The 6472-nt window shown below is 39.0% G+C and overlaps 2 non-coding genes across 2 annotated transcripts; one reads left to right on the forward strand and one right to left on the reverse strand.

The window, feature by feature from the left end:
- Positions 1-5325: 5325 nt before the first annotated feature.
- LOC113015439 (5S ribosomal RNA) lies at positions 5326-5444 on the reverse strand. Its single transcript, XR_003271110.1, has one exon. It is a non-coding gene; the product is annotated as a 5S ribosomal RNA (ribosomal RNA).
- Positions 5445-5754: 310 nt separating this feature from the next.
- LOC113015457 (5S ribosomal RNA) lies at positions 5755-5873 on the forward strand. Its single transcript, XR_003271127.1, has one exon. It is a non-coding gene; the product is annotated as a 5S ribosomal RNA (ribosomal RNA).
- The last annotated feature ends 599 nt before the right edge of the window (positions 5874-6472 follow it).

Here is a 6472-nt window from a genome sequence, read left to right on the forward strand (position 1 = left end):
TTTAAATATTGCTCATGTCACAGACCATATAATCTTTTTATTTTTATTCTTTCTGATATGAAATGAAAGTAGTAATTTCACAGTTGTGCTGTCTTTCTCTGGATGTTGGCTACTGTACTTTTAGGAGACATATGTTTCACACTGGTGCAAAGAGTAGCCATCCTTTGAGTCCTGGCATCATACTTGTGTGAGGTGCTAAAACATAAGCGCTTTGTGTGTATATTAGGTGGTTTGCGTAGGTGTGTGATCTCATTTGCTGTTCGATTTTAAACGTATGCTTAAGCCCTCGGGTCTCGTATTCCTGTCCAGCCCCTACAGAGCTGTCTTGTAAAATCCTCCCTGAATTATTACATTAATTAGTGCAGTGCCACATAAATGCAGAGAAGCTTTTTGTTTTAAGTGTTACTTCTGTTCCTTTTTTCATTTGTATTGCTACACAGCTGGGTTTTTTGTTTTGTTTAGTTTTTTAGTTGTTGTTTTTTTTTTTTTTTTTTAGATCTATAACTGACCTATATATACATGGCATATACATAACATCCCGTTCCTGTGTGACATAGATTTTTTTTTTCTAAATAAGCATCACTTTTTGTCTCTGACAGTTATGCCAATGTCCACTCAATTATCTGTAACCATTTGCTGCCCGTTTGGTATCCATAAAGTTTGCCTGTATTCTTGTTTTAGCTACAAGTGTCAACAATTAGTATAAATTCCAGTGGTGTACCAATAAGGAAAGACCTGTTCAATTCCATTGGATGCAGCTGTTTCATTCACTTTACCTTGGATGTGTTTAAGACATCAGTCACACAGGCCTAGAGACCAGTTGGGGACTGCCTGGCAACCATTTTTCAATGTGGTTGCTGGAAGTTTCTTTTTCTTTGTTTTTTGTTTTGTTTTTTGCGGTCACTAGGTCAAGTTGGCTGCAAAGGGGTATACAGCCCTAAGCCAAAATTCTCCTTGTTTTGGTTGCTAGCACATTTCCATGGTCGCTTCTAGTTTGCATGGGAGATGCCAACTTGTCTGCAAACACTTAGCAACCACCACCAAGCAGTAGTGAAACTGTGAAAAGTGCGACACAAACTGGAAATGGTGCTGGTTTGCCATCAAAGCAAAAGATGTGACTTTTAAAACGTGTTGGTTTCAGCTAAAATTTCACTTTTACTATGACAGTTTTTGTTTTGCATTGCACTTTTCACAGTTTCACTACTACTCAGTGGTTAATTGGCAAGTGTTTGCAGACAAGTTGGAATGTTCCATGCAAAATATAGGCAACCAAACTATTCACTAGAAAGGTTTTGGTGACAGCCAGGAACTTCCAGCAACCACTTAACAACTAGTTAGGAATAAACATTGTTCCCTGGCCACTTGAGGTTTCCAGGGATCGCCAACCACTCTCTAGACCTGTGTGACTGAAGCCAAAGAAACGGGAATGCAAGATTACAGTGTTGGCCGTACTACTTTGTTTCTAATTAAACATCTAGTGGAAAAATGGCCAGGAAAATGTCTTGATCATAAAAGGATCAATCCCAGTCATTTTGTTAGCACTTGAATTTTCTTTATCCACGGAATATTTTAATGTCAAGTAGATGGTTTGGTATGCTCGAACTGCACTTTTTTAAATCATTGCCTGCTGGATGCCATTTTATCCTAATTTCTTGTCTATAAATTCTAATTGAATATAGCTATTTATGTGCATTCACAAGTGAACTTCTAAGCTCCTCTGGCAACCAGCAGGGTGCAGAAAAGCACACAGTAATCTGGCAGCTGTGGCATTGACAGGTGACACATCTGCATCCAGGTGGCTATTCAGGGTTAGGCTGGATGACGTAGTAAATCAGATCTAGACTGAGGAGAGCCGTTACAGAACTTAACCAAGCCATCACCATTAAGCTGAACTATATGAATCCAATCATGCAAGACTTGTGGGTATTTTTTATTTGTATTTTTCCAAGCATTTTTAGTCTTGTGAACGACTTGGCTTTTTATTTACTGACTTGGATAAAACTACCTCAGAGCAGTGTCGGGTGCTAGCTAATATTATCCCTAATTTATGAGTGACAACAAAATGAAGAAATTGTAGTGACCAAACCAATGAAAGCCAATATCACATCAAAGCACTGTCTGTTTTGGGGGGTTTTCACCCTTAATAAGTAATCCTGCATGGACTGGTTGGTTGCTTTAGTTGGTTACATTTTACCGGACCAAATTTTTTTACTATCGGGAGTCTCATTGTTTTTAATGTGAGTCGATGAAGACAGCCAAGCACAATCTAGGACTCGTTCACGTGTAATGCTAACTATAAAAGATGTCTGGATCTTTTAAAAGGTGCCATCGTAATTGCTAATTCATGACATGTTGATAATCCAGCAAAACCTGTTGATTTTAAAAAGACGTTTGTAGTGGCGACGAAGGTTTGTGGAAAAGATGTATGCACAGCAATAAATTTCCTGAGCGTGGGCTGCAGATTGTTGGTGTTTTTTCTTTTTCTTTTTAAACCAGTCTGTCCACTGTGGGCAGGCTTTTAGTTGGCAAGACAAATGCCTGTGAGATCAGACAAACTTAGTCTCAATTTATGGAACCAGCTTCTTTTTCAGTTTTTGTTTTGCCAGCAAGTTTAGAAATATCAAGGCTTCTTAGTGAACAGAGCCACGCTGTTACCACATGCCTACATTTTTTTCAACCCAAACTGCAATAAAATCCAGAGTGGATTTCCCCATCTGGTACTCGCCACACTCAATGCCATTATTTTTTATTATTATTATTATTATTATTATTATTATTATTTTTCATTAACAAAGGGAAAATCCACATCTGAATACACTTCACACAAAGAAAAAGAATTGAAATCCGACGGAAGGCACACGCGAGGTCGTGTGTGGTTGTTGAGTACAGGTCGTAGCCTTTTGTCGGATCTCTCTCTCTCTCTCTCGGGTTTTGTGAGTCCTTTCAAAATAAAGTTTTGACTAAAATCTGTCATGCCGCATAAAAAGTAAAAAAGAAAAAAAAGTTTTAACTACCATGCAACCTCGTGTGTAGATGCTGCATAGAACGATCAGTATTTGTGTTTTGCACTTTCAAAGCGGTCTCAAGAAAAAAAAAAAAGAAAAAAAAAGGAGGCCCATCTGAGATTGGGCTGATAATAAGAATAAAACTGACGAGGTATTTTACGCTATCAATAGGAATTATAAGGAATAATATGACTCGGAGGAGCTTTTCTAAAAACATTGATATATCTATATATTCATGAAGTACCTCATAAGCCTGATATATGCTGCATTGACCTTTTTTTGTTTTGTTTTGTTCTTTTAGTGTGCTTCATATTGTCCAGTAACATAATTTTCCCCTCTAGGGGAGGTTTGAATGTCACTTCAGGCTGTGCCCACGCTGATAGCTCTTCTTGTAACATGTTACACCATGTGGCCAAATAACGTGTCATTTATGCAAGTCATAATGTCAATCAGAATATTCCTCGTCTCATTTCTGCGTCCTTTTCTATTTTATTTTATCCTTTTTTTTTTGGCATCTTCCCTGCATGTGCGTAGCCAAAAAGGAAAAAAAAAGATTGGGTTCAGTTAACCAAGGGTTGACGTGCACCGAGCAGCTGTGGTAAAGCGCGACTGTTGACTCAGGCACTGACATGTAAGGGCTGTATCTGCTCACCCTGTCCTCCACCCCTCCATCCCATCCCGTGCACTTCCCTCCTCCACCCTGACACCCTTTGTCTTAAAATAGCCTTAGATCTACAAGTGAGGTTCCTATTTGGCCTTAAACAAATTATGCACTACAGTTTCACAGACTTGACAAAGAGCTCGATTCCAATTTAGACACGCTTTCTTTTAAGACTTCATGTTATCTACCTCCTGAGAATGTACAGTCTGTCCTGGAGTTGCAGTTGACTACAAAACTTTTTTGTTGTTGTTTTCTGACAGAAGATAATCAAAATTGATACAAAATTAACTCAGAACTAATACCAGGACACTCCTTTTTTTTCTTTTCTTTCTTATAATTATAAGCCATGACAGAGAAGCAAAGTGACCAAAGTCTCTTGGCAGAGGTAGCCCTGCAAAGCCGCGTGAATTCAAACCTCCCTTTCCTCCTGTCATTTTGAGCTCACTTATATTTTGCATATATTTTAGTTTCTCTATCTCTTTTACTCCCTTATTTAAACCACAACATGCCAAAACTGAATTTGCTGTCATTCCTGTTCTGGTGAGGGTCTTTTGCTCATTTCATATGTTTCAAATCCACTGCTAAGCTCCTTGTTCTTGTTATTGTAAGCTTTGATTTCTCTTATACGTTTTCTTTTTTTTTTTCTTTTTGTAACAATTATGCTTACAGAACACAAGATATGCTGTAAACCCTGTTAGGACATAATGTGAATACGTATCACTTAATATAGTTCGCTCTTTGGCTTGACTGTAAATTGCATTAATTAATAAAAATGTTTGAAAAAGGTTTTCTGCTGCGTTGTCACTTGATGTTTTCATTCCTGTATTTTCATATCCTGTCCAGTTTTGCTGAACTGTTACCAGAGAGGAAGTAGAAGTTCACATCAGAGGGGAGAAGGCCTGATTCAGATACCTGTAGACTGAAACAAGATGACTACACTATCAACACTGTCTGTGAAGATGATTATGTGCCAGTAGAACAAGCAACACAACAAAAAATATCACATCAGCTGAGTCAGGATTGTTTTATTTACTTAATTTAATTAAAGTATCAAAGCACAATATGCATTAAAAGAAAGGACCACTCCAAATAATAAATAAAACCAATGAATGGAACATCTTTATTCATACTCTAAGAATAAATCCCTTTCCAGGTGGTTCTTGCATGAGGTCAACTGTGTGAATCTAAACTGGCTGCCTTGTTTTTGTTTGTTTGTTTGTTTTGTTGTTTTTGTTTTTTAAGTGCACAATAAGTAGGGGGCCATGAATGTGTGGCCCTATCATGCTCCGTATCTGCATTGCTCTTCTGGCACTGACTCATTTTGAGTCTGGCTGCCTCTACTCGGCCTCCAATATCTATGGGCCAGATGGTGTAACAATTGGGGCCACATCTGGCCCACATAACACCCGCCCCTGTCATATTTGAGTCCTAAGAAAACCAGTGGAAATGAACCCTAAATATCAACTTAAAACTCAAGGCAAGAAAAATGAAGATAACAGAATTTTTCACATAAATATTTTATGGTTTATATTAAAAAGATTGAATGTAAAGAATATACATTTTAAAGGGCCTTGAACTTCAACGATTGACCAGGAAGCAAAATGCTCCACATGTCCACTGAAGACGAGCAGCGCCCCCTGCAGTTTGTGTAAGTGAAAAAGCTTACAGCACCTGGTATTCCCAGGAGGTCTCCCATCCAAGTACTGACCAGGCCCGACCCTGCTTAGCTTCCGAGATCAGACGAGATCGGGCGTGTTCAGGGTGGTATGGCCGTAAGCGACACCCTAAACGACAAACACCCCTTTTATTAATGCTTCAGGAGCACTTCTCAGACTTTTGTCTTGCAGATCGTCTCCAAACAGTTTGTTTTGTTACTTAAATAAATGCGGTGATTTTAAGAGCCAACTGCACGCTATTCCGATCTAAGATCAGTGACGTGTTACTCTAAACAGCTTTCTATGCTGAAGTGAAAAGTTTACCGTAGGAATAAATGTTTCATCATTGGATGGAAAACGTGTTCAGAATCTTAATTGGCGAAAAAAGTGGTATTTGGCATGTATAAAAGGTCAGTTTGTGTGCACTTCTTTCGCTTACGGCCATACCACCCTGAACACGCCCGATCTCGTCTGATCTCGGAAGCTAAGCAGGGTCGGGCCTGGTCAGTACTTGGATGGGAGACCGCCTGGGAATACCAGGTGCTGTAAGCTTTTTCACTTACACAAACTGCAGGGGGCGCTGCTGCTCTTCTTCTTGTTTGCGTCAAACGACAAATTGCAGAAAACAAACCGTTTCTTAAACTTATAATAGCTTGTCATTTATTAAGTACAAATTTGTAGGTCATAATTACTTTGCAGGGCATTTTTTCCTATTTTTTATACTTTCTAATAGTAACAGTAAATTAATGAAACTCCTCATTCCAAAAGATCCACTATACAGCAGCTAAGGCCAGAAATGTACATAGACTCATATCTGAGCCCAAACTGTGCCAACAACATATCCTCCACACCATTACACCAACAGTCTGAACCGTTGAGACGCAGGATGGATTCATGCATTCGTGTTTTTTCTGGTCCTACTATCTGAATGTTGCAGAAGAAATGTTTCCAGTTGTCTGTTGTCCAATTTTGATGATCCTGTGAGAATTGTAACCCCAGTTTCCTGTTCTGAGCTGACATGAGTGGCACCTGGTGTGGTCTTCTGCTGCTGTAGCCCATCTGCTTCAAGTTTCAGCGTACTGCATTCAGAGATGCTCTTCTGCACACCTTCATTGGAATAAGTGTTTTTTTGAGTTACTGTTGCATTCCTA

This window comes from Astatotilapia calliptera, chromosome 22, assembly GCF_900246225.1.
Source record: "Astatotilapia calliptera chromosome 22, fAstCal1.2, whole genome shotgun sequence".
NCBI lineage: Eukaryota > Metazoa > Chordata > Actinopteri > Cichliformes > Cichlidae > Astatotilapia > Astatotilapia calliptera.